This window comes from Pezoporus wallicus, unplaced genomic scaffold (assembly GCF_028554395.1).
Source record: "Pezoporus wallicus isolate ANWC-B61680 ecotype Strahan unplaced genomic scaffold, APGP_CSIRO_Pwel_v1 contig_5908, whole genome shotgun sequence".
NCBI lineage: Eukaryota > Metazoa > Chordata > Aves > Psittaciformes > Psittacidae > Pezoporus > Pezoporus wallicus.
Window position 1 is genome coordinate 1,532,937 of NW_026635282.1, and position 25,823 is coordinate 1,558,759.

A 25,823-nucleotide genomic window follows, 5' to 3' on the forward strand; every position below is an offset into this window, starting at 1 on the left:
CACTAAAGCAGGTAGTATGGGATTGTAGGCTCTATCTTTCCCAGGGAACTTCTTAAGGTGATGGAACTTGTAGAGCCTCGGCTGTGTAGATGTGTCCTGGGTATGTACTTTCTTTTGGGGGAATGGAGCAGTAGTCAACATTTTACGGAAATTCTTTAAATGGCATTCGCTAGTGTCATGGTTTAAACCCAGCCAGACAGCTCTTTCACTCACTCCCCCCCTTCTTGCCCTCCCCGTACTCCTGGAGGGATGGAGAGGAGAATCTAAAAGAATGCAAGTCCCAAGGGTTGAGATAAGAACAGTTTAGTAACTAAGGTATAGCACAAATCACTGCTGCTACCACCAATAATAACAATGATAAAGGAAATAACAAGGGAAGAGAATACAACACCTCACCACCAGCCGACCGATAACTCACCCCCTGAGCCTGAGCAAGCACCGACCGATACCTTGTCCCACCCCGCAGTCCACCAGCCCTTCCGGCTAACTCCCAGTTACATCCTGGGCATGACGTGCTGTGGTATGGAATACCTCTTTGGTCAGTCTGGGTCAGGTGTCCTGTCTCTGCTTTCTCCTGGCTTCCCCTCCTCCCTGGCAGAGCATGAGGCTCAGAAAGTCCTTAGCCAGACTAGAACATTGGTGTTAACAGCTCTGTTCCCAGGCTGAAAGTCAAAACACTGCACTGCACCAGCTACCAAGAAGGAGAAAAAATTGACTGCTATTGCTAAAGCCAGGACAGCTAGAGATATTTTCCCCTCCTTAAAACATTGTATTTTCCATCCACTAGATTTGAAGATAATCAATGGAAATAATCTTTATTATAGTATTTCTGTAGATTATTTCTGGGGGGACCCAGGACATAGAGGCAGACTGAACAGTGCAGTTAGTTAACCACAAGCTCAAATAAGAGTTTTAGTCCTGAATATCAGTTGAAGTTTTTATTTATTGGTAGATGGAATCAGTCATCTGAAACACAGGATCAGAAAAATACCATAATTTGCCTTGTATTTGTTTTTTAAAAGCTAGCCATAACTTTTTAATGAGAAACCAATAATGAAGAAGGGGTGACTGGTTTTGGGAAGGGCTGGGGGAAAGTCAGGGAAGGTCTTCCTGTCCTCTGTCCTCTGTCCTCTGTCATCTATACTTTGCATCTTGTTCCCAATGCCACTAAAATGAAAGAACTTTGTTCATTATTTTCAGTGCAATTTGAATAAGATGTGAGTGATTGTTATTTTTTCTGGTTTTCATCCTGTCTTATGCTACTCTATGTTCCTGTGCTCTTGGTAGACATCTATTCTTTCTGGACCTTATTAAGACCCATTTCAAACAGAGAACTGACTCAACCTGCTTTTCTAATATAAGGAACCCATCTTAGATGCTAGATGAAAATGCCTCCTAATATTTCATGTAGTGTTGTATATAATGAATATAAAAGGTTTATGTAACAGTAGTATGAGATTAAAATCAGTATTTGCTGGTTTATTTCATCTGAACCCTACTATTTTTGTCTTCTATACCAGGTAGGAGCTGAGCAGACCTTTATCTGTGCACAGTGACTACATCTTCTGCTTATGCACTTACCATCAGTGTAGAACTCAACAATATGCAGGAGGAACTGGAATAATTCCTTCTCACCTACAGCTCTTTGCATTTACCATTGTTGAGTTTCATTTGTCTTCATGTTGCCCCTCTATTCAGCAGTGCTTAGATTAGCAGAAATACTTTTTGTATGATTTTTCTATTTTAGTATGATGTTTTAAGCAGATTTCCCTTCTGGCATCAGACACATGATTTCTTAAAGGTTTATTTCATTCTTTTTTTAACACCTCATCACCCACCTTGATTTTCAAGTACATGAAAGCACTGAAAATGAATTTTGAAGTGGATATAAGGGTAGCTTACGGAAAGTTAAGTCTAGACAAAAAGCTTGGAAAAGAATCCTGGTGCATCAAGGAGATGCAGAAATTAGTCTTTAGAGTCTCTTAAAATTACTCTTAACATATTTTTTTGAATGGATTCTTTTTCGTCTGAATAAATTTTTTTTTATATTAGAAGGTGGCTCATTTTCTGAAGGAAAGACTGTTGGATTTTTTTTTTTTCTCAGCTTTTAAGAAAGAAAAAAAAAGGAGAGTTTAGCTCACTACTGATTAGGGATTTTGACAAGGGAAAAGTAGGAATCCTTACTTATTTGCTAGGACTATTCATAAATTTTAAATTGGACATCCAGTAGATACAATAATTAAAGCAACATCCAAACAGAGTCAGAGGAAGTGTGTGATGAACAAACCACTCCTTCTGTGCAGATTCGTTTTGACACCAGGCTGAGCAACATTTTTTTCTTTGCTGAATAAAACCAGAAACAGTCTCAGAGTGACTTCCATAATTCTTACAACATCAGTAAAAGTCTTGTCTTAAAATAGCCCTCCACCAGATGTTAGTCTGTCTTTTCTGAGTAACACAATGAACAGCCTTTCTTTCCCTCTGAACAACCGTGTATTTCATTGCAGAGCAAGACAGTTTTCTTCTAGTTTGTTGTCACATCAGGATCCCAGAGGACTTTTGTTAAGGAGTTTTGTTCTCCTAAGTGGTTATAGCTGACTGACTCTGCATCATCCATGACTGTTTGAAATTTAGTTCTCTTAGGCAGTGTTAAATTCTGTGTCCCTGTGTTTTGTCATGTCTTTGCCAATGCATTGCATGTTATGGAAAAATAGCAGAAAACCACATGCCCTTATTTGTTTACATTTTCCATTCTTTCCATTTCAAGGTACGTAGGAATTATGTTTTGAAATGGGTGATTCACAGGAATAATCATTCCAATTAGGCAATAATATTGAATTATAGCATCATATCCTTTTAAATACAGCACAAAAATTGCTAGTATATATTAAATGGCCTATCTTTGAAACTTCCTTGGTCATCTTATAGCTCTTTTCTTAACATTCTTCCTTCCATCTTCTAATGGTGCTACATATTTATGTAGCAACAAAGTCAATAAATCAGACCTTCCTACTTAGCCAGGTGTGCAAATATACTTTACCTATCTGAAGAGCAAAGGAAATAATTCGTTATAATATAAATAAAGTGCCATAAAGAGGTGGATAGGCTGACTTATTACAATTATCAGGAAGAACATTTGTAAATGGAGGGATACAAATTGAGGGATATAAAATTTCATTTTATGGGTCTGTGAGGCTCTCTTGCCTGCACTGAATGGGCTTTACTTCATGGGTTTTTTATCAGTGGGTTTCTTATTTTTTAGCAGAGACTTGTCAAAGCCACATTATTTTTGTTCATTGCTTCAGTGCTTTTAAATTATTTTTGCTACCAGAAAAAATGAAAAGCATCCTCTTTGCACTGCTGGTTATAATCTCTTTTTATGTAGATATGGTTTTGAAACTTTTCCATGGAAGCACAAGGCCATGTAAATCCCCAATTTGTTACTCAGGTAAGGTCTCGTTGCTAATTAGTCAAGCTAAATGGCTGTCATATCAAGCCCTCTAAACAGCAAGAATTGACAGGAAACACCTGTGTAAGCATGACTTGGCAGGGTATTTTTTTCATATCTGCCTTTTTTTGCCCATACAGGTACAGTAAGAAATCATTATCATGAGATTAAATCATTTCCTTGGAAGAGCCAAGTTCTCCATTTGACTGTTTTCACAGTGCCTCTGTGCCTCAGTCCTGCAGCATCCTGTGGGCAGCTCTAGCATGCAGAACCTAATGTGCTCACCCTGCCAGCTCCCTGTCAGCACTGGCCCCCCTGTTCAGTGGTCTGAGGTGGGATCATTCAAGATGATGCTCAAGGATCAAGAGCTCAAGGTCCTTCATGAAATTCTTTTCCTATTCTTCAGGATGAGGCAGTTTGGAGATATCACAGAATTTGCTGCTGAACTTGAGAATGTGCAGACTACTCTTGAATGGATGGGGAGGAGCTCTGCAAGATGAAGGCTGTGATTGCCTTTCCTTTCGTGGTGCTTGGTAGTGTAATTAATGTTGGCTTGAAGAAAAAGATCATACTTACTATCACAATCTTGAGAAAGAAAAGTGAGCTCTGCCATTCAGACTCATCATAGTCCAGATTAAAAATCTCTAGTTTGATAGAAATGGTGGGACCTGAATAGTCTGAGAATGCTTTGGATAACAGCTGTTCAATATCTTCCAACCTTAGTGGATCTTTTTCTTTCCCACTGGAGCTGTGTTCTTTACAACCCATCACACTTCAGACCCTGAGAAAAGCTTTCAACAGCCCACTGGCTGGCCCTGAGAGCTCTTGACTGAAAAGAGCACTGCTTGCCATGGGCAAGCACAGTGCTGCAGCATCCTTCTAGCCCCATTTAGCTCTCATTTACAGTTGATGGGCTGATCAGTCAGTACCAGATCAGTAACCAACAGAGCTGCTGACTCTTTAGAACAAAACACATTTTCTTGTTTTCCCTCATCCTTCCCCCACCTCTGCCCTGTGCATGCAGTACTGCAATGGCAGATGGCAGAATTACCTCTGATTTTATTCCTGCAAGAGCAGAACATACCCAGAAATTATTGTCTAATATACTTCCAAATTGTAATTTTCCCAGTTACATTTTCTTGCTTTATTCTATTCCCTCGATTTATTGATAATCTTTTAGAACTGAAAGTATAATTTAGATATGATTACCTTGGGAACCTCCATTGCGAAAGGCAAATGAATTGTTTACCTTCCCAAGAGAACCAACTTCTTTCACTGCTTCACCTTGCATGACCAGTGAAAGGATCAGAGCTTGGCAGGTGGCATAACTTTCTGAAGGCTTATTTTATTTTTTTTTTTGTTACAAATGCTTAACCTAGTAGTATGTGATTGCTTCTGCTAAGCTTTTTTAAGTGAAAAGTAAGATGGATCTCAAAATGATGAATGGAGACAGGGTCTAATGTGCTTTTTCAGGAGACAAATGCATTGCTGCTTCATCCTCGCTCACTCTGGCTCCACTTTCTGCATCATTTGATCAGCTGGGCTGTTCTCAGCCAGAAGCCCTAGATCAACAAATGGCTGTCGACTCCCTTCCTGCCTTGTCAGGCTTTGTCTTTAAATGCTACAAAGATTTATATGTTGAAGGTACAAAGCGCTGTTCAATGTATAGCTGCATTTGAGCTCTTGGAAAAGAAAGAAAGGAAATTCAAAATCTCAACTGAAAAGTGCCTGGTTTCTGTTCCATCGCAGGGCCATTTGGCCTGCCTGAAAAACACTTGTTGAACTTTGCCTGATAATTCAGACCTGTCACTTTTATGTCAGAAGAGAAGTAAGTAGCCCTCAGGCCGCAGACAAAACTGATGATGTTGCTCCTGTGCACTGAATTGCACTGGGAAGGCAGCTCTTATACATTTCGTTTAGAAACCAGATAATATGGTTCCTCTTCCAGAAATGTGCTATAATAAATCACCAGCATAGTAACAGCGTAGATTTCACCTTTAATTTTTTAATTCCCCAAATACTCTGATGGTGGGGCTTTTTTTTTTTTTTTTAAAATAGTTTCCTTATTTAATTTTGAGTTGCTTACTTGCTTAAATTCCTATTATTTAAAATGCGTGAAATCACTTTGCAGGTCTGGCTTTTGCTGTTTAACTTCTCTGCTTTCCTTTCTTAAAGTGTCTGTCATTGTAAAATTACATGTCTCTTTTAGACTGCAGTAAAGGTTATGTCATGAAACATTTGAAGGCCTCATAATCAAGTAAAGCCATGAAGTAAGATATTTGAAAAAATATGTATAAAACATAATATTGAAGAAATTCTGACAGAAGAATTATCCATCCTGTGCAGTACATGAGGTCAGGTAAAAACTGCATAGTTAAAGCTTGTATCATAATACAGAAGCTTCATTAGGTAACCTTGAACCTGGCATTTCTTAATTTTTGAGAGTATGCTGTTGCAACTTCAGTAATATTTTTTCTCTGTGTGTAGCTCATCTACTCTTGTCACCTAACAAGGAAGTCAATTATGGTACAACAGATGTTTATCCTGAATGAAGTTCAAGGTTCTTTCCAGTAAGTCTAAGTGAAGCAAAGAAGAACTAATTTACAATAACATCCAGTATAAAATACTTGTGTCTATTTCTTTTTCACATCTACAATTTGTCTGGAAAGAGCTCTTGGCTAAATTCTGTCTTGATGTTTCTGTTAGCAAATATGTTCTGAAGATTAAATGCAAACTAACATGTCTGAATTCTCAGGTGAATAAATTGTTGTGTGTCCATTTTGAAGTTAAGGTGGAGAATTTGCATGGTATCTGAAAGTTTCATACCTTTCTGTTGTCTAATCCAAACAAAATATTTGGGCACTGTCATTGAGTTATTTCGTAGCTGTATTAGTAATTTCATATGTGGAAGTATGAGAAGGGGTAAAGGGCTAGGGCAAGGGGTGGGTTTATGCAAGTCATTCATGCAAGGATTTTTCCAGAGACAAAAATCAATTCAGCACATTACTGGGATTGAATTGCTTCTGAAAACAAGTGGCTTCATGCAGACCGTATCCCAAAATTCTGTGCAGTTTTATTACTTTGCGCTTCTGTAATATGAACTAAATTTCTCAATTTCTAAACTTTCCCATTTGTTTCTGAAATACCATAAGTTAGTGTCTTAAGAAGAACTGTTTAATTTTTCTTCAATAAAATAGACAAAAAGAAAGCTTTTTCTCTACCTACAGTTGAAAACCCAAACCTCACAGCCTGTACTGGTAGCCCTATGAGAAAATGACTTGGCCAGGTTTATAAATTCTGTCTAGCAATCTTGGTCCAGAAAGAACAGTTTCCCTAAGTTTGTTTAGGCTGTTCTTTCTCTAATGCCCCAGACATTTTTGTCCTGTTAGTTTGGAGCCTCCAGACTCCAAAATATTTCCAATTTATCTGTTGCTTTTCTTTAATTACATACAGCTTTTTATTTTGACTTAGAAATCTACTTAGTACAACCATGTGTTTTGTATTAATCCATTTTCTTTTCCACTCACAAGCTGTGGAGAAGTGGAGCAGGGACTAGTGAAATTGAGTAAAATATGTGGGAGCCTTTCCATAGGTTTTAACGAATTTGGGCTGTCCCACTGTCATTCAGAAAATTGAAGCTAATTTTGTCCACATATCCTTAAATTTGGCTATCTCCTTTTGAGGAAGAACAATGACTCTTTTAAACTATGTACCTACTGAGGCGTCTACCACTATATCAAATACTTCTAGTACCTGGTTTAACAAAATGGCTAAGCTGTTGCATGTTTTTTCTTTTTCTTTTTCCATCCTCTTGAGGGATAATATCTATAGGTTTTTAATCTAACTTTGCTAAGTATTTTCTAGAGAATATGAGTTGGAGATATATACTTTGCACTAGAGTGGGGAATAGAGGTTTGTGACATCCTTTGTTTCCAGGTATGGACTGGCCTTAGGAAAGGGTCATTTATTCCTAAGGAATGTGTTAAAATGAGAAGCTGGAGAAATGTTTTTTCAAAGATGTCCAGTCATCTCTTAATTGTGCTATTTTGGGAAAATGAGTGCCTTGTGTTGAAGAGTTCAGGTCTAGAATTTTTCTCTTTGTTCTATGACAAATGAGCATAGATTGTGAAGAATAGGTTCGTATTGCTTCAATTGTTGAGAAGACCAGCTGCAGTGTCCTGTCCTAGCTAGAGTTTGCTAACAGCTATGGCTTTATGCCCAAGTAAACTGCATTGTTTGAATTCATTTAAGATGTGACTAAGGGACTTAATACTTAGGCATGGTCATAATTTATGAAGATGGAATAGTTATGTTAGCTATACCGAAGGGGTGAATGTGGTTGTTGAGAAAGACGAAAATAAGAGTACAGATGTTACTGCAGCTGGAAGCAAAGTATAAATTAAATATACAGAGCTAATGCATTCAGAGGAAACGGACAGTCTCTTTTCACGGAACTACTTATGCAGCTCAGTTTCATTTTGCAGCACATTTCCACCCCCAAATACAAATCTAGTTCTGGACTTTAATTTTTTTTTTTTTCAGCCTGAACTCTAAGATGATTTACAGGCCAAGAACCACATGCTGCTCAGAGATTAAATACTGCGCAGAGAAAACAGTAGCATCTTTCCTTAGAGTTGTACTTTCTAACTATGTGCTCTCTTTCTCCTAACCCTAACCTTAGGCTTTTCTACAGGAAAGGCATAGTGATTCCAGTTCTTCCCTAGCACACAGGAGAAATTGCCATACTAAGGTTCTCATCTGCTATTTCTCAAATACATCTGCTAAACTAGAGCTAAAATATAGCAAAGATATATCTAGAAGGACAGAAGGTACCTAAGACAACTACTGACATATTTCTATTATTTTAATGCAGATTTTAAAATTATTTTGAAACCCAAGAGAAGTCAGAAAGAGCTATAAGATGCACAAGAGAGTACTAATACTATGAAAGAATAACTGGTTGTGCTTTAGCATGGTGATAATAAAGACAGGAAGAAATCTAGTAGAGCAAAGCAAAAGTTTGTGTACTTCATTGTCCTCTATAAAGTGCGAATAGCTGGACATACTCATAGCAGAAGAAAAGGAAAACCTGACTATTCTTCACTCACAAAGTTACTCAACCAAGAATGTAATATAGCCATGAAAAAGCAAAAGTCTTTCTTGGAAAGGGAAGTGTTACTGATGAAGGCAAGGAAAAATTCAAGTTGAACATGTCAGTTAATAATAAGAGTATCTGCTGCTTTTACAATTGTTGCTTAAGAAAGATTCGTTCAGACTGGGACTGGATTACAGGAAAAAAGATAATTGATGAGTTATACTAAAAAACTTCAAGTTGTTTAGATAGCAAGTGAGGATGAAGCAGGGATATGACTTCTCTGTTCAAGTATTTCGGAACAGTTTCAGTTCCAGCATGGGAGGACAGCTGAAACTAAATAAAAAAAGGCCATGCAGGAAGAAATAGTTGAAGCCTCCTCCTGGGCACAGGGTTGATGTGAGTCAGATAATCAACAATGAGACATTGACTGAGGTTCCAGAGCAGGAATATGGGGACCAACTGTGGAGACAGTTTATGAACAGTATTATGCTATGTGATTATCTGTTTACAGCAGGGACCACAGATGCTCTGTCAGTAGAGCTGAATAAAATGAAAATAATCCAGAAATACACAAAACTTTCCTATGAGTTAGAAGTAAAAGGTGGTTTTGATTATAGAAAGAAACTTAATTTTATGTGAACTGTTTCCACTGAATTTGTTTTTGAGGCATGAAACTAGGTTTCTAACTTTGCCAATTATATCCTACTTCATGGTATATATAGTGCCTATTTCACTATTACTTAGGAATAACACTATGAAATGAAACTAAATTCTTATTTAAAAAAGCTGTTACATCTTGAGGAACGTTGTATAAATACTAGGTATTACAATTATTATCAATCCTGACTTTTAGGGAATCTCTCTCTGTGGGACTTTTTGCAGCTTACTGACCAAGCTGTATTTTTAGTCCTACTCTGAAATACACCTTATATTTTAACCTGTTTTTTAAAACATGCTTATTCTGTCTCGCATGCACAGTCTCTTGCTCTCTAAAAGCAATGGAAATTTTACTGAGGTCATTAGGTTGTTTTTCCACTGTTCATACATCCACAAGTTTGATAGACAATATTGTCCAGGTCCAAAACTGTGTGGAGCTTAATGCAATGGGTCTGGAAGAGTTGAATGTTCAAGAAGAAAGTTTTTCTTTGTACAGCATACCAGCTCACAGCTGCAGCACAGGTCAGACAGCATCTCTAGCTCTGTGGTATGAAAATCATGTCTGTGTTGTGGAGGAATCAGGTGGTCTGTACCCAAAGCTAGAAACGCTGTACTATACATAATGGCAAATCTGTTAGTAGAGAAGGTGAGGAGGCATAATTTTTAAGACATTAAAACTACAGCAACAAATACATAGCATTTTTAGCATTGGTGGATATCATTCTGTCTTTGTATCATTTGTTACGCTTTGCTGCTTGCAAAGGTGCTTCAATACCATGTACTTTACAGCTGGGTGAAGCCTGGAAGAGAGAACTGGCGGAGAGAAGGTAATGGTCCTTTGGTCATTTCAATAGGTAGAGGAAACAAGCTTTTTTGCTCAATGAAGAGGTTTTAATCCTATTTTTAGCTGACATGAATCAATATAAATAATCAATGTCTTGCACTTCTAAGGCCTCAAAAAAACTCTTTTCACAGCTGAATAACCAAAGCCGTCAAGTTTCCATTATGTGCCAAAGACCAAACTGAAGTTGAGGTGTAGCATCTTGGTTTCCTGGCTGTAAGATGAATCTACTCTCTGATGAAATTATTCCAATTGGAAAAGATCTCTACAAGACAGATGCTAAAAATAGAGTGTCTGAAGATAGTTCCTGAGATAAAGAGAAACTGGACTGTGGTCCCTTCATAGGAAAAGGTCAGAAGATGGAAATTAAATACGAAGTCACGGAATTATTTCACACTTGAACATCTAAAATTATTATTGTCCTTTCCGCTTAGGTTATGAACATTTTTTTTGCTAGTGTTGCTTACTATAACTTTAGACTTACCTGACAGCTCCTGACAAAAATTTCCTCAGTTCGAAGTAAGTGGTTTTCAAATGTTATGAATGTGCTAAAAGATACATTTTCTTGATTTCTACCTCTATAAAAACTTTGCCTGTTTTTAACCAAGTGAAAAAAACTTATTTATGGAATCAAGAACTAGGTGAAAGAAGGTGAAATGTTTAGTAATAAATTTAATTTTAACTTGCTTTTTGAATCTTTTCTCCTCTGTAGTTTTCATGTAACAGTATTCTGTTTATTCCTGTCATATTAAATCTCTAATGTATTTTCTCTCAAACTAAATAAATGATCATTCAAACGAAGGAGAAAATTCAAGATGTGTTCCTGCTGCCTTTTAGGTAAAAATCTACAAAGGTTTTTGGTTCCTTTCTGCTTGCTTTTTGTTTTGGAGACAAGAACTGTCTGATCTACATCTACCTACATGTTCCAGTGCACTGTATTTGGGTCTGCACTCAGCTGAGAGAAAAGCCTGTCCTCTGCTATCTGAGGTACTCTCTCTAATGACCCTTTTAGTTGTATTTTAGAGTTTTGCTTTTGCATTTGGTAAAAACAAGCCTTGGAGCTTTCCTTTGACATTGAGTTTTCTGATGTTTTTTATTTCATATCCTCACAAACTTCCAAGTTCCTAGTGTTCTTACGGGCTGTTTTACTTCACAAACAATGCTGTTCTGCAGCAACTTTTAATTCTTGATAGAATTCCAAGCATTTCAATTTTTAGTGTATGTGCTCTGCCATACAAGGCTGATCAATAAACTACCTTGTCAATGAAGATATAAGCCAGTTTTGCAAAGAGCTCTCATAAAGTTCAACTTGGTTAAAATAGTTGGGATGTTTTAAACCACAGTTTATACACACTAATAGCAAATACCTTTATAATTAGACAGCCAGTTAGGAAAAGGGCTGCACTGGTAAAGGACATTCCATTTTAAAAAGGAAAAAAGAAAAAGGTTTTCTTCTTTCTTCTTTTAGGCTGCTTAGGTTTGATCTGGGCTCTTATTCAAAAGGAGTCATGAAACATCTGGCTGGTTGACATGAGTGCCCATAGTTCTGAAGTCTGAAACATCAATCCTACCCTGAGATGTCGTAACAGTAGAGGAGTACTGGCATTGTTTTGTGGCTGTGTTACCATGATCTCATGGTGTGATAATTCTCCCTTCTCATACTGGGAAAGGCCCCATTATGATGATTGAGAGCGGAATACTATGAGTGAGAGGGTGGAAACAATCTGGGGAGGTCCTTGTGTGTGTCTGACAGAGCTCTATCAGGACAGTAATATCAGGATCATATATCATCAGGGTCACATAATTAAAACACTAACAGAGCCAACAGGTGTGTGTGTGTTAGTCTTTCCAGTACTAAGCACAATTGCTTCCCAGTTTTTATATAGGAAAATAATTTATTTCCAAGATGAATATTAGCAACAGTTAATGCATTGCTCAGTAAATAGCCTGGAGGATCCTGGATGAGTCACGGCTGTCCAGCAGCATAACTAATGCATAAAACTTCTCTACCATTTACAGCTTTGCCACTATCCACATTTTTTTTAAAAACTTCAAGAGTAACGTGAAGTATTCTTATAAACAAGTTATTTACTCAATTTCCTACATAGTCCTTCTGTAGAAGAGATCAAGTGAATACAGTGTGTCCTTGCTCACTTTGTAGATCTGGTACCTGTTTTCTTGCATGTACCATTCTCCTCCTTCATCTCATCCTTACATAGTCTTTAGAATTAAATCTGCTTTGTCAGTGCTGTCTCCTAGGGTGTTCAGTATTTAGATGATTCCTAGGTATGTTTGTGACTAGCTCATGGTAGTTAGTCAATGAAGCAGTATTGAGATTTCCATGATGATGATGATATTGAGAGTCCTGCCTCATTTTTTGCTTTTGCATTAGTTGATGCAGTAGATGTCGACTGAGCTAGTGAGTAAGGCAATGATAAATAAGTATTGAAAGTATTTTAATGAAAAGCACATTCCCAGACAGTATTCCTGATCATGATTGGAATCATTCTATATATGGTTATTGATAATTAAAAATATCCCCACACCAAACCAAACCAAACCCAAACCTAAACATCCCTCTGAACAGGAGGAGCATGGAGCCCCTTGGTGAGATCCTTAAGATGGCATTATTTAGTGGTGTTGTCCTGGATGTTGAATAGATCAGGGTTTTACAGGAGCACCCTTTTTGACTGCTTGTTAACATTGTTACATTTTATACTTTGAAATTATGGCTTGCTGAACTGACTTATCTGTACTTACAGTTTTATTATAAAAGATGACCCTGTATGCATTTATGTTGTCTTTTCATAGTATCAGCAACAAAATGGACACTGGGAACAGTAATCAAAAGAGCTGATACAAGTTTAGGTGTGAGGTTGGATCTGCTGATTGTTAAATTGGAAGAGAATTTTTCTAAGCAGGAGGATTTGGCTTCATCTAGACAAGATGGCCAATGCCTTTTGCCAGATTTAAAATCTTAATTTGGTAATATGAAACATAATACATGGTGTAGAAAAAGCTATTTTGGCAAATTAACTTTTCTTTTTTTTTTAACTCCTTCAGGAAGAGAGATCCAATAAATTATTTAATTGTACAAAACCAGTCATCATGTAGCCTATAGAGAAACTGACTCTACTGCAATCTGTTGGTTAAGATAAAGAATATATTGAAAAAATTACCACATTATTTCCAGTAACATTATTTTTTTATCCACAGGATAGTGGTGGTGGTCATAATAGAAACCAGGAATATGGCACAGTAGAATATGAGTGTTGTTAGATATTGAAGGCTGGAGAGAGACAAAACTGTAAGTAGAGTTGCTTACTTTTGTCTTCTATTTCCTCTTAAAAAAAATGTAATTTGGAAAACCTATGTGAAGCTTTTTTCCTAAAAATATCCAACTCCTCTTTTATGTCGGTAAGAGGTGTTATTTATTACAAATACTGTAAACTGTAGGCAATCACAGCATGTTTTAGTTCTGTTCCATGATTTTAAAATCATGTAAGTTTTCTTAACCTTGAAGAAATATTAACTGTTTTTCATACAACATACATACCTTCCTAAATTGAATGAAATGTAGGAATTTCCCAGCTAGAACTGAACATCGGACACTTAAATTGGCATGACGAATGCTTGCACATAACTTCTGCACTGCAATGTGCTGGATTCCTGAGGAAGAATTTGAGCTCTGGCTAAAAGGGGAGAAAAATCATCTCAGGAAAAAGGTGGAAAGTGGTCACTTAATGCAAGTAAAATGCAATCAAGGATGAAGTGGTAGAAGCAAGTGTCTGACACTGTCATTGAATTTTATCACTTTTACTGAATTATATACCATGGGCTAGAGGGGAGAAGAAGGCAGCTTCAAAATATAGGTAGCCTGTCACATTTGTGAAGTTTTCAATTACAAACTGATTACAAGGAAGAAATTCTAGACATTGTTTATGGTCTACCTCAAACCGTTTCTTCCTTTCAGTTTTCTCTTTTTAACAGGAAAGCATCATTTCTTTTATGCAAAGAGTGACTGCAAATTATTTTGTATTTCTTGCTCTTATTTGTGTAAAAGCATGAACAGTGCCATTAACTTTAAAAGGACACTTGTGCCAAATTAAGCACATCTGTTTTAGAAAGAGACACAGTTACCAATTTTTATCATGGCTCTAATCCATACAATCGAACACAAGTACAATCGAACACAGGTACATTATCACAGAATCTGTGATAAACATGAAGTATACCTAAAATACAGGACAACTCTAGAATGGTTTAAGAATGAATTCTTACCTTTTTTTTTATTTAAGGCAACAAAGTAATGATGTATGTCAACACATATGTTTGATTTGGATGCACCTTCCATTCTGGATCACCCCATACTCTTCCCTAAGAGCCAAGACCGAATGATCTCATTATATGGCTTCCCAAACAGTCCTAATTAAGGATTTTTCTGCCAGGTGCTCAGCATGCTCTCCTCCTGCTGCTTTCAGTTGTGGTTGAGGGCATGCTGCATTCTTTGCCATACAACCTTATTGTTTACAAGTTTAACTTAGCATTGCCAAAAGGAATACGACATCAGAAAATAAATAGCACTGAGGACTACTTTGAGGATCCCCTGAATTAGCTGGTTTTTTTTTATTTTTTCTTGGGAATATCAAGCCTACATCTGGAAGATATCAGTGTGACATATAAATACTGTCTGACCACTAATTTCACAGAACAGTCATTGCACAAAATTTGTGGGAAATCAGTTTTTTATTAAAGGACTAAGGATCTAAAGTCTCCTACTGACTTAAGAGCTCTTTGCAGCAGTAACTAACTCGGCTTTCCTTCTTGTAACATGACCCAACCTCTGTTTCAAAACTCAGCATTGTGGCCAATTAATTATTGTGTAGTTTCTTGATAAAGCCTCAAATAGGCTTATCCTTGGATATAATACCATGCATGGCTATTCTGACAGCTTCCTTTGTTCCTGAAAGCTGCAGTATGCACCTTTTACTTTCTTTTAAGAAAAAAACAGATCAGAAATGTGAAATGTAGTAAGTTGCTGATTTTTTTTTTTTTTTTTACATTAAGTTGTGTATGTGAGGCATGTAGGAATGAAGAAAGAGCCATGTTTTCAGCTTCAAATTTTCAGCAAGGCAATAACTTGCAGGAAGTAATCACAAGGGAAAATCTTTCCTCTTATTCTCTTGGGACCTAGTCTGCATCCAGAGAACCCTTGTAGGACAGAGACAGGTAAGAGAGAGGAGAGAGAAAGGCTTTCTGGTATTCATGCTCAGGTGTGTCAGAATACAGTGCTTAGGAAATGTCCTCCCTGTGGCTGTGGTTAAGTCAGGATGAGCTGGAGAAGGAGACAGCAAAATTGAGGACTGTGGTAAGATCAGAGTTGCAGATCCATGGGTGGATTATTCCTTTCATTTTTGAGTATCTCTGTAGGGAATATACCTTCCATCGCTTTAGTGACTCTGGAAGATAGCGCTATTCTATTTCTCTACTCATGGAAAAGTATCTTTTCCTGAAGAAAAATACAGTAGAAAAGCAGATATTCTGAAACCTCTGGTTTCTATATATTGGGTTTTACAATCAGGATTCTGTTTTTGTGTTTCCAAAATGTCATGAGGGGAGTTACCTATTTCAAAGGCAGCTTGTGACACCCAGCAAAATCTAATTAGTGCTGACACAGCACTGATAAGAAAGAGAAATGACTTTTTCTCAATTGATTTTTTTGTGTGTGTGTGCGAGTCTTTAAATGTAAGAGAACGTTTGCATTTCAGAAGGAGAACAAGACTTGTTCTACCCTTAGTGATGGTTATTGCTACAAAGCTGCTCTGTAAAACACGTATTTGGATTTCCATCTGGTTTTGTAAGTGCCAGCCCTCTTTGGTTCAAGGTTTTGAATTTCTTTGGAGTGATGCTATTAAACATGGTGGGGTGCTTTTTTCTCCAGATAGTACAGAAGAACAGTACATCACTTAAAAGATATCTCTCTTCTGGTGCTCATGTGAAACTGTATCTACTCAACCAGCTGATTTTGTCCAGAGCATCTACAAAGCATCTACTAATCCTTCAGGACTTTAGCATTTTTTTTTTTTTTTTAGGATTTATCTTTTATCCTTTTGCCATGAACTCTGATTAAGCCAATTTAAATGGTCTTGCGGTAATATGAAATGCTTTGAAGAATGAACTTGCAGGAAGTGATGTTTCCTGCGGTGTAAATGGCAGCCTTAATTTATTTCGTACAGTTCATTTGCCAGATGTCGTGGTTTATGGGAGGGGGATTCCTAATATCCCTCAAGCGCAGGACTGCTTGAGATCCTGTTGTTTTGGCTGTGATGTAGAACAGCAAAATCCTTGAACAACAGAGTTAATTAAAGATCTGATGATGCTTCTGAAATATCATGGTGCCAATCCTTCATCTCCAGTGGTTACTGGTAGACATCTGTAAAATTACTAAGGAGAAACTAATAATCTATGTTTAAAATTCAAGCTGTACTTACAAAAGCATGTCTATACGCTTATCTTTTACTTTAGCACAGTGAATGTTAGCTACATTATACCTGCCCTACAGGAATGTGCAAATTCAGATGCTAAAACATAGCAGATCTGTACTATTTTCTTGCACCTTGATTAAGGATTTTGCTAAGAAAGTTTTTCCATGACTTTCAGTGTTTCAGATTCAAAGCTTCTTCACCAGTTAACCTTTGAAGCCATGATTGGTGCTGTAAAAAAGGTAATTCAATTTTCATCCCTTTTTAACCCAGACTAGAGTAACAGCTCTGCAATTCAGTACAGGCTGGTATCAGCCCTGGCTACTGCAGTCCTTGTTAATAAGTCCTTGTTAGACCATCACAATGAGGAAGAAAATTGGTTGGCTTCTCTAAGGAGGTTTGTTCCATTGCTCCAAGTCATTCCTGTTTTGTACCCTTAAAAACTGTGTTACCCAAACAACTGATCCAGCTTCTGATATATCAATCTGTGATTAAGTGAGCATGATGATGGTTTTGTGAATGTCTTAATAAAACATGCAAAGTAAGTTCATGTTAAATGCTCAGACCAAAGCATAACTGTGTATTGAAGATAATAGAGAGGCCATGCTGCAGAACTGCCACAAAGCAAAAAGACAATTTGCAAGGTGTATAAGATGTATAAGATAAGAGGTAATAAATTTCTAACAAGTGAATATAAAATCAGTTCTCTGTAGCTAGTAAAGACAGCAGTAAATAGATAACACTGTAAAATCCAATGTTTAACAATGAGAAAAATGAAAGAATATTTGTAGTGGCTCTCTGTCACTACATTACCAGAACAGTTGTTAAATACCATTTTCATGTCACTGAGTAGTAAGCTTCACACAATAAAGGAGTTACAACAGAGGCGCCTGGTCTCTGTGAGTACCTCTGAGCAAGGTAAATTATTAAAATTACTGTGATGAGAATTTTTTTCTTTTTTTTTTTTTTTTTTACCTATGACCTTAGAAAAAAGCCTTAGTTTAACCTGCTCTCCCCCCCCAAATTGGAATTTACTTCATTGCTTCTTTAATCTCGAGGTCTGCTTTTGAAAGAAAATACATTGCTGAAAGAAGGTAAAAAAGTTATTCTTGAGATGTAGCTTTTTCAGAATAAACTCTGAATTTTAAAAGTTAATTCATAATTAAGATACGTTTCTGGACTTACACTCTGAAGCCAACATAGCGAATTTTGATGAGTGAGCTGAGGTTTCTATCAGTTACAACCTCAGTGATACTGCAACTTTCCTGCTGTAAAACCCAGATGTTATCTAAGGTGATAAATACATCTGAGTGGAAGGGAAATACTAAAGTTGTCTGGTGAAGAGCAGCTTAACTACAATGTTGCATAATTAAATGGGTAACACCTGACTTCCGGGGACGAGGTATAGTGATGCATATTCTTAACCATCATGTTGTAATCTGAGAAGAACAGTAATGTTGGAACTTTATCTAGTCCAAGAGTTATTGTGAGAGGGAGAGCACTGATGTGGCCTGGTGCCTGAGAGAATGTGGGTTTAGCTCTAAGAAGCTGTAACTGACCCATTGTTACAAGTACTGTGTACGTTTGCACATAAAATCTTTAAGGCTCAGTAAAGCATTTCTGGAAATTTTCTCTCTAGAGCCTTTCAGTTTAAAATAGTGGTTTATGATCATGATTCCACTTTCTTTGAAATCAGCGGTAGTATTTCTGGTAATTTCATGGCCTCTTGGAAGCCAGTCCAAAGTTCACGTGCACATTGTCCTGCTGCAGTACAGCTCATATATAAACTCTGCTGAAGGAGAGTGTATAAAGCCAGTGGTTTTCTAAAGAACTGCTTAGGATTTAGAAGAACAATGATGTTGTGTCAAATACCTATTTTTTTTACACATCTGAACAAGGCTTATGAGTTACCTGGGTCTGCAGTGTACTGATGTGGGGGAAGTCTCTCTGCACAAATGTATTCAGCGTTTCATACCGTCAAGTGAGGATGGCTGGCTTTTGTCTCAGAGAAGCTTGACTGAGCATTCTTACTGAGCCAGCTGGTGCTGGGGAATATCATGTATATTTTATGATCTGTTAGGGAATACAGATGAGTCCCCATAGAAGTCTGTCTTCCTAAAAGGAGGTGGAATCTAGGTGCCTACTTTAGAAGTCTGCAGATGTTTATATCTACATCTTGTAATTTTCTCCTTTCACGTGCTTATTGATCAAGCAGGAGTCATGGACCACTCTGCACATTTCCGGTGGCCGTAATTTCTGCAACCAAGTTGTTTGATTAGCCACAGATAAAGTAGCACTGTTTCTCCTCCAGGATATGAAACTCTATATGTAACATGTGGAGTAACTTCAGGGCATGTTTCCAAGGGACCTTGGCAGCACCAAATGCAGGACATTACTGATGTGTCCTGGAATTTGATTTAGGGCAGCTTCTGGGAGAATTTACTAAAGCTGATGCCTGATAGAAAACTGAGTCTGTGTACAGGCAGTATGTGCCTCGTGTGCTGTTCTCAGACCAGAGGTCACCTCTGCCTTCTGCTGCACCTCCTGTTCCTCTTGTCCTCCCCAGTGTGTGACAGTCTCTGCTTTCTCAAAACAATTTACTCCTTCACGATCACTGCCTCCTGGTTGTGTTTTGTCCTCAGTCATAGTGTTGAAGGAGAAATACCGGTGTTCTGAAAGGAGATGGACACATCTACATCTTCTTATTCTGCTTTCCAAAGGTCTGAGTCTTTGAGCTCTTAATACCATCAGTTCCTAGGAATTCCTTTCCTTTGAGTGGATTTTTTTTTTATCCAGCTTATGTGGGGGGATTTTTTATGAAGGATCTTTCCTGGAACTCCTCCTGGCTACACAAGAAGCCAATTTCACAGTTTGGTGGCTGTTTTAGATCCACTCTGATGGGCCTAATTTTTTCTCTGATTGTGGAAGGAGCTTTGACAGATAACTTGGGTCCTAAAGTCTTATTTTATGCATTATGAACTTAATTTAGGAAAACATCATGATTACTTTTGACTGTGTCTTAAAATGAATACATACTTGATGCTTTGATGGAGAAAGCCCATGATTAGCCTGGTTTGGTCCCCTCATCTGCTGTGTTTGTTTTCTATTTTTGGGCTTGGGGGGGCACTGTTCTGTTACCTCTGCCCCTGTGTTGAGAAACATGCTGCACGCACATAAAGCCATCTATCTCTTGCCTTCCTACATCTCTGTGGCTGCAGAGAGAATGCTTAGGTATCACAGTTGGTGAGAGTGAAATAATGAGAGCCCTGCAATGCTGGAATAGGCAGTAAGATGTCAGATAAACAACTGCTATCAATGAGAGTATCAGCTGTTAGTTTTTGTTTATGAAATAATTGAGAAACTGGGAAATGTGAATCTTGGCTATATGGTTGAGTAAGGAAAACCATTAGTGTATGGTTAATACGAATGAAGGAGAAATTTTATTACTAATATTATTTAAAATATTATCAGACTCCAGTTTTAGGAACTTATTTGATCTTGAAGACCCTGAGAGGTGGTTGGTGATGCATTCGTTCATCAGGGCTTTCAGTTTCAGTAATACAACTGATTTTTCACAGATGTGTATAAAACCAAGTATTTGGAGATGGAGCTACTCCAGGAAACTTTAAATTCATGATTTAAAGAGTGGTATGTGTCAGTAACAGGGCTTCAGTTGTGTTTTCCAGCTTGGAATCTTAAATATCATTACTCTGATCCATTGTGATACAGAGGCTAGGGTAGCTTAAAATGTCTTGCTAAAGTTACAGGTGATACCAGCAAGAGACATAAATGTTTCTGTAGATCTGGACTAGTTTTTTGGCTTCTTCTTAGAAAGGTTTGTGGGTCAGCTTCCCAGCTCCTTCACCCTCAGCCTTCAGTTCAGTGAGATTCAAAGCTTTTTAGTTCAGCTCAGCTGTGTGAACTTGCATCAGTTACAATGGGAAAATTCTTGTTAAAGAATGAGAAAGTACTGGAGACAAAGCCATGCAAAATAAGAAAAGTAAAAATTTGCAAGTGTAATTTTGGAGATGTCATAGACAGCAGGTTAAGGGTTCGAGAGGAAAAGATCAGACATTGTCGTGGTTTATACCCTAGCCAGACAGCTTGTTCACTCACTCCTAGTGAGTGGTGCCGGGCTGAGAGCAATCAAGGCCCCTGCCCCGGGGCTCTCCGCTTCCCTGCTCCCATGAGGGATGGGGAGGAGGATCGAACGAGTGCAACTCCCATGGGTTGAGACAAGAACAGTCCAGCAACCAATGTACGACACAAATCACCACCGCTACCACCAACGACAACAATGATAAGGGAAAATAACAAGGGAAGAGAATATGATACCACCAGCCAAGAAACGAGTCCGACCCAGAAGCCCCTCCTGTCCTTCCAGGTAACTCGCAGTTACCCCCCACCCCGGGCATGACGTGCTGTGGTATGGAATACCTCTTTGGCTAGCCTGGGTCAGGCACCCAGTCTCTGCTTCCTCATGGCTTCTCCTCCTCCCTGGCAGAGCATGAGCCTCACAAAGTCCTTGGTCAGGGTAAACATCACTTAGCAACAACCGAAAACATCAGTATCAGGACAGACATGAAAACACAATACAACTTATTTTTAAGAAGAAGGAAGAATTCTCTGCTTTCTTCCTTTTTAGAAAGAAATAAGAGAATGAGAACAATGATTCTGCAACCTGGAGGACCAGTCCATCCTAAGGGAAGTCAATGATCTGTCTTTCCCCACCTGGCAGTGTTTGCTGAGCTGTCAGTGATTCTAGTATGTGTCTTCTCTGGGACAGTGAATATATTGATAACCACTAATACTTAACTTTGCATCTAATTAGTGCTAGCTATGGATTCAGTACATTAGTCAATGTACAACTATTTTTGTACTCTTACAGCATAGAATTCCTTTTTGCAAGAATGACATGCAAAGCTTAAAATTTGTCCAAGTGACACAAAGAAGCAACACTACTGCAACAACAGCTGAGAACAAAATAGTAGATGATTAGCCTAAACTGTCTAATTGAACTGTATGTACTGAAGAAAGGTTTGTGCTTTGTGTGAGCACTCTGTCAGATTTTCAGTGGAAGTGATGAACTCCAACAGCAGGAGATTAATGGCTGAAGAAGGTGCAGGGTTGTACTTGAAGTAGTTTCTTGTTTTGCTATTTTCATCATCACTGTCTTACAAGTATGTAATTGTCCTCCTTAAAAACTTTAACTAGATTAATGTGTTTAGTTATTATTCATACATTTTCTTGGTTTTGGCTTACTTTTTTTTTATACTAATTCTGTAATTTAGTTTTTGAATGTGCTAAACTAAACTGGAAAAAGACTGGAAAATGTCAATCTACAGCAAGTGTTTATCTACAGACTTGCATTGGGGAAATAGAATGTATAAATTATAACTGCTCTAGTTACAGTCTTTTGGTGTAAGTTTGGAAAGGGCAACTACAAAAAGCAATTGCTTAGAAACATCTGCCATGGTATAAAATGGCCAGATAGAGACACCACACTTACTATCTAGACCTTTGCAAGGGGATTGTGTAAAAGCTTCTCACCTGTTACTGTGCTAATTTAACTGTTTTTTCTTAAATTCACATTAAGCCTTCAAAGTTAGCTGAAGGTTGTTTAGGCTGTGGTGTCTTCACCCAACTTGATGTTGTAGGTCAGGAGGTGCTAGGTGGGAGACTTAGTTGGGGTAATATTCTTGATTGTTTTAACCAACTTCATAGACAGATGTTTGACTATTTCTTTTTTGTTTGTGTTTTTGTTTTTGTTGTTTAAGCATTGACTACAGAAATATGTTTTAATTGTACTTATGCATGTGTAATGTATGTGTCTATACAAAGCTATTGGATATTTATTTAAATTGGTACAAATACTTCTGTATTATGTATTTATGTACAGAGTATATTGTTTCACAACCAGTCATGATTAAAATATCTCCACATGTGAGTTGAATCCATTTAATGTAACGGGTTGATGAAAGACATGTTCATGATAAGTAATGTGAATAAGGGTGTGAATTTTACAGCTCAAATGTTGGCTGCTTATAATGGAATCCAAGTGTAATTTTGAACGTTCATAACTAGACTCTGAGGATGCTACTGGTCTCAGCTGGAGTACATGGTTTGGACAGGTCACCATTTAAAAACTGAATTCACAGTGTATTCATTGAGTCCTTGAAGAATGCAGTAAATCTTCCTATTGGTACTTCTGAAATGCCCCAGGAGAAACATACTACATCTATCACACTGCATCTCCATGGAAAAGTTAAAAGATAAAATATTACTTGCTGGGAACATGGTTTAATAGCCAAACGTTTTTGGTTTTATATTGTAGCCATATTGGTAAAGTAGGAATCTTTTCTTTCTCAGAAACAAGTGAATGGAAAAGAAGTGAAAGCAAATTCTCAGCTGTAGCAGTAAGGCTTTATGATGCAGATTTACAGTGCCAAGCCCATGCTTTCAAAAATCAGATCATTGGCTTGTAAAATTATATTGGGAATATTGTCTCTAATTTCCAAAAGCAAGCCGTTATCTAGAATGTTCCTTTTTACCTTGTTGTTAAAGCTCATTTTTTCACTAAGTGCTATAGCCAGTTTTATAGCCATCCAGTGTTTCTCTAAATCCCTAAACCTGCAAATATTTTGTACATATAATGAATTGATTTTAATAACTTGGAGGTAAGTGAGTTTGTAAACACTTCTACAGTTTTGGTTGGTGATTTTTTTTTTTTTTTCCCCTTTTTTTTTTCTTCATGGGAATGGAAAAGTAGGAAAGGCTTCAACTAAAAAAACCAACTTACTGAAACAGATGAAGAATCATGGTTTTATTGCACTGAGACCCTGTAAGACTTAAGTCTTACTGCTGCACACTGGGCACTTTATCCAAGGTATACCCTGAAGACTTAGAGATGACTTTGAAATCTTTTTATTCTCTTTGGCATCAGCTATTCTTGAAACTTTCACTTTATGTACCCTACTAAAGCAGTGATATGACTTTACTCGTCTTTCTATAGTGCCTTACAGAGGTTAGTTACACAAAAAAATTGTGCCATGCACAAAGTAAGAGTTGGAGCTCATTTTGAGGTTAGGCTATGAGTAGCAGTAAGTTAGAGGTGGGATTCTCTGTATTACATATCCTAACCACCTTGTTTTATTCTTTCACGATTTTCTTCTGCTAAAAAGCAGAACATACACATAGATGTATATAACCTATTTTCATATCTATGCATGTTGAATTAAGAAGTGATGGTCTCTTTTCATTGGTTGAGTTTGTTATTGGTTGCAGTTATTTATCTTTGGATTTACTCATATTTGTGGCAATAGTTCAGTCTTAGAGAAGGCATATGGAGAAGTCAGCAAGATATCAGAGAATTACATTTTCCTTTGTTAGGTTTTCTGGGTATTCAATAGAAAATTAGTGACAGGCATTTTGCTACTTTGTGTCAAGGACAGGAATTTGGAACAAAATTATTAAGAAGTTATCATGCTGGCTTATCCTTTTGCAGTCTTAAGACTCTAGTGATTATCTTGAAGGTCAAGCCATAAAGGAAAAAGACAACATGCAGGGCAATTGTCTTTCTGTATTAAAGAAGGAATTCTACCACAGCTGTTGTTGCAGTGAGTGGATAAAGAGCAATATAAATAATTGTACTCTTTAAGACAGAATCTAAAGAATAGTGTCAGTCATCCCTGGAGGTGCCTGTGAATCAAGAAAATCAAAGGAGTGAGGGAGAGTGACCCTTTCTGTAGACTCCCTTAGGCACGTGTGGAAAAATTTTGTTCTTTATAGTCTGTGCAGCTTAAAATACTTGACATATCCCTGTTTTTCTTTCAAGTCTCCATGCTGGAAGAGATTGAATCTCCTGCTACATACTTAGCTGGGGGAGCAACTAAAATTAGGGATGAATATGTAATTACGTCTACTTAATTCTCTATTTCTTGTATGGCTTGGTAACAGTCACTTTCCTCAAAAGAGGGATGGAAACCTTGGCTTTGTTTCTACCTGGTAATGATGAGGCTACCGAGCCATGAGGATGACTTGTGTGTAGAGCTGGAAAAGTGTCCCACCACTGACTGACTGCTGTCCCTGCACTCATGCTCCAGCTGCCTGGATTACACAGAAATACTCAATTTACTTTCCCAACCCTTCTGCCAAATTTTTTTTAAAACTTTGCTTCAAGAGAATGCCCTCTCTTTACCTTGACAACACTTGAATTCAGATGTGAGTCCTTGTTTTAAAACGCTCTTTCGAATAAAAGGTTTTTGCTGCTTGTTTTAATTCTTCCTTCTTCACTTAATTAGCCATTATGGCCTTCATTTTGCGAAGTCCTTATAGAAACTGTGTGAAGATGGAAAAAGTAATTTGAAGCTTTCAAAACAATTCTGTATAAGGATTTTGTTGGTACTTTGAAAATATCAAATAATTTCTTCTTGTTTTCTCAATGAGCTTTTAAAAAGTATGTACTCAATTTGTTCCAGTACTTCAAATTTTTCCCTAGAGAAAGTTTCCACTGATTTAAGTGGCAATTTCTCTTGAGAAAAGAATATAGTTGCAATTCTTTACTTTGCCACTTTTGGTGATTATAGTGATTTGAAATATTTTTCTTTCCAGTTCCTGTGGAATTCATTGGTTGCTACTTTCTATAACTCATTCAAAGAGCTTGTTCCTTGCTTGCATAGGTTTAATGCCATGCTGTTATTTTTATTGTTTGAGAGAGGTACTATTTTAATCTATCTTTACGGCTGTCTAGACTTCCAGTCTGTGGTAATAAACATATTCTGTCAATATTCCATGTACTATCTGATGTTTCATTTTAACCTGCTTCTGACTTAATTTAAGGCTATTATTACATCATGCAAGATATCTAGCTTTACAGGTGAAGCTCTCAACTGGTGAAAGTTAGTGTAATTTCAGAGGTTTTCTTAATAATAGTCTTTGTTTGAAAATATCTTGCATGAAAAGATTGTGCAGGATTGCAAAATATTCTTCCATAATTCAAGCAACTTAAAAAAAACAGTATGAAGTACTATTTGAATTACTGGCTTGCCTGTTCTGAGTATGAATAGTGTATCCTGCTACTGCTGATACTGGAAATTGGTGTATAGTACAGGGCCAAGCATCCAATAAAATAAGAAGCCTATATTTATTCTTTCTCTTGACTAAAGGAAATTGAACTAAGAGCTTTCCAGGAAAAAGTTCCAACAAAGTTAGTTTTTTTCTATAAATACAAGGTACGGGGGGGGGGGGAGAAAAACAGAAAAAAACAGAAAAATATTCATGTAGCAAAGAAGCATAAATTAT